We start from the raw sequence: 3,836 nt of genomic DNA on the forward strand, positions 1-3,836 counted from the left end.
GTCCCCCAGAGCCTATTTTTGATTGCAGCGCTGTGTTGCTCCACTGCCGCCGCGACTGCGTGCCGCCGCGCCGCGACTGCGTCTTGAGAACCTTTTGTATAACAAGGCTATAGAGTAGGAAAAGATCTTTACTTATCATAAATCCATTTTAAGATAGAACGATTCCTAACAAAATTATGGGTGTGGGGTTCTCTGTAGACTCCCCAGGGTGATGGTTCCTGCAATGATTTTAGGAGGAAATTGGCTCCCAACACACACCCAAGAGGAGGAGAGGACAGGAAATAATCGAGCTGAGAGCTGAAATCAATGGAATAGAAACAAAGAGGACAATACAGAGAGTCAGTGAAGCAAAGTTGGTTCTTTGAGGAAATCAAAAGATAAACAAACCCTTATCCAAACTAACTAAAAGACAGATCAACAATATCCAAATTAACAAAATTGGAAACAAAAAGGGGATATGACAACAGACATTGAGGAAATCCAAAGAACATTAGCTCATACTTTAAAAACCTGTAATCCACAAAATTGGAAAATCTAAAAGAAATGGACCATTTTCTTGATAAGTACCCCTTATCAAAATTAAATTAGATAAACAACAACTTAAATAAATATATAACCCCTAAGGAAATAGAAGTAGTCATTAAAATATCCCAACCAAATAAAGCCCAGGGCCAGACAATTTTTAGCATAAAATCTACCAGACTTTAAAAGAAGAGCTAATGCCAGTACTCCTCAAAGTATTCTACAAAATAGAAACAGAAGGAACATTACCAAATTCATTTAATAAGGCCACAGTCACCCTGATGCCCAAATCACACAAAGATTCAACAAAGAGAATTACAGAACACTGATACAAAAATACTCAATAAAACACTCACAGACTGAATCCCAGAACATATAAAAAAGATCATCTACCACAATCATCTAGGCTTTATCCCAGAGATGTAGGGTTGGTTCAACATATGAAAAATCTGTCAATATAATCCTTCATATAAACTGAAAGAAAAAAAACCCCACACAATCATCTTATTAGATGTTGAAAAAGCCTTTGACAAAATCCAATACCCCTTCATGATAAAAGTCTTAGAAAGATCAAGGATACAAGGCACATACTTAAATATAATATAAATATAGTTTCAATATAAAAGGCAGTTTACAGCAAACCTACAGCCAACATCAAATTAGAGAGAAACTCAAACAGATTCCACTAAAATCAGAAACAAGACAAGGCTGTCTACTTTATATCTATAAAGTACTTGGAGTTTTAGCGAGAGCAGTAGGACAACTGAAGGAGATCAAGAAGATACAAACTGGAAAAGAAGAAGTCAAATATCACTATTTACAGATTTGATAGTATACATAAGCAACCTCAACAACTCTACCAAGGAACTTCTACAGCTGATAAACGTCTTCAATGAAGTAGCTGGATACAAGAGTAAGCAATAATAATAATAACAACAACAACAACAATAATAACCATAATACCCCTTCTAATATACAAACAACAAACTGTCTGAGAAAGAAATGGAACACCTTTCATAGCAGCCATATAATATAAAGTGTCTTGATATAACTCTAACCAAGCAAGTAAAAGACCTGTATGACAAGAACTTCAAATCATTGAAGAAGGAAACTGAAGAAGATATCAGAGAATGGAAAGATTTCTCATGCTTGGGCTGGAGAGATGGCTCAGAGGGTAAGAGCACTGGTTGCTCTTCCAGAGGTCCCTAGTTCAATTCCCAGCAACCACATGGTGGCTCACAACCATCTGTAATGAGACCGGTGCCTTCCTTGCCAGCAGTACATTGTATGCTTAATAAATAAATAAATCTTTTAAAAAAAAGATTTCCCATGCTCATGTATCAGTAGGATTAACATAGTCAAAATGGACATCTTAAAAATAATTTTCAGAGTCAATGCAATCCCTATCAAAATCCTAATACAATTCTTTACAGACCTTGAAAGAACAATACTCAATTTCATATGGAAAAACAAAAAGCCTAGGATAGCTAAAACAATCCTTTACAATAAAAGAACTTTTGAAGGTATCACCATTCCTAATTTCAAGCTGTACTACAGAGCTATAGTAATAAAAACAGATTGACCAATGGAATCAATTTAAGAACCCAGACATGAATCCATACACCAGTGGATACTTGACAAAGAAGCCAGAAATATACAATGGAAAAAAGTCAGGGTGAGAGCTGGTGACGTGTACCTCCAGGACACCACATCCCCATCTACTGTGCCCTTAGCTCACTCCCATGTGCCTGTGGTTTTCTGTGGCTCTCCTGTAGCTGTTACCACTAGTACCTGACAATCTGTGGACTAATCTAGATGGTGATTGGTTTGTTTTGGACAACAGGTCTGAGGGGAAGGGTACTGTGCAGATTTCTGGAGACCCCCTCCATACCCTCTTTTTCTAATCAAAGGTATCCATTGTGTGTATGTGTGTGTGTGTGTGTGTGTGTGTGTGTGTGTGTGTGTGTGTGATTTATATGGACATATATGTGTACCGAGTAAGAGGAGGATGTCAGATGCCCCGCTCTCTCACTTCCCATCTTACTCTTTTGAGAGAGGGTTTCAAACTGAACCTGGGGTAGGCTGTGGTCAGTAAGCCCCAACAATCTTGTCTCTTTGGTTTTCTTTTTGAGTCTTGCTATAGAGCCATCTTCTTGCCTCAGTGCTGGGATTACACTATGGCATCTCAACCTTTCCTCTTTTCACATAAAAACATGGAAGCTTAAGGGTTAACTAACTTGGCAAGGCCTTCCAGCTGGCATGGTTGCAAAGTAAGTAGACACCTAGTCTGCACCAGGCATGGTTGCTAAGTAGCTGGGTGGGGAACTGGTGATGGACCCGTGTAGACTGAAGTTTCTGTCCCACCAGGTCCCACAGCTATTCAATCCCAAATAAACACACAGAGGCATATATTAATTATGAACTGTTTGGCCTATTAGCTCAGGCTTATTATTAACTAGCTCTTACAACTTAAATTGGTCCATAATTTTTATCTATGTTTAGCCATGTGGCTTGGTACCTTTGCTTAGTAAGACATTCTCAGCTTTCTCTGAGTGGTAACTAACTCTCTGCCTTTTCTTTTCCCAGAATTCCTCTAGTCTGGTTGCCCCACCTATACTTCCTGCCTGGCCACTGGCCAGTGTTTTATTAAACTAATACAAGTAACAAATCTTTACAGTGTACAAGAGTATTGTCCCACAGCAGACCGGTCTTCTAACTCCAATCCTGTAGGCCCAACAGTTACAGATTCCTTAAGGAAATGAAATTCATTGTCCTCAGCTGTGGGACATATAATAATGTGTGGCCACCCAGGGTTGAGAGCCTCAAACTTAGTGGGCTTACTTTTTTTTTTTTTTTTTTGGCTTTTTGAGATAAGGTCTTGCTGTGTTGCTCTAATTGTATTGCTGTGGAGCCTGGAATTCCCTAGGTAATCAGGCTAACCTCAAACTTGTCATCATCTTTGGGCCTCAACTGGAGAGATGGATTTATAGGCATGTACCACCATGTCTGACTTTACTGTTCTATATCCAAGTTTGTGTATGTGTGTGTCTGTGCACCTCAGTGCGTGTATGTGTGTGTCTGTGCACCTCAGTGCGTGTATGTGTGTGCCTGTGCACCTCAGTGTGTATATGTGTGCGCCTGTGCACCTTAGTGTGTGTATGTGTGTGCCTGTGCACCTCAGTGTGTGTATGTGTATGCCTGTACACCTCAGTGTGTGTATATGTGTATGCCTGTGCACCTCAGTGTGTGTATGTGTATGCCTGTGCACCTCAGTGTGTGTATATGTGTATGCCTGTGCACCTCAGTGTGTGTAT

General features: G+C 39.6%; 1 protein-coding gene across 2 annotated transcripts in view; it reads left to right on the forward strand.

The window, feature by feature from the left end:
- Snx29 (sorting nexin 29) overlaps positions 1–3,836 on the forward strand; it is a 442,208-nt gene that overhangs the window by 106,823 nt on the left and 331,549 nt on the right. The window lies entirely within an intron of this gene.

This window comes from Microtus ochrogaster, chromosome 7 (assembly GCF_000317375.1).
Source record: "Microtus ochrogaster isolate Prairie Vole_2 chromosome 7, MicOch1.0, whole genome shotgun sequence".
NCBI lineage: Eukaryota > Metazoa > Chordata > Mammalia > Rodentia > Cricetidae > Microtus > Microtus ochrogaster.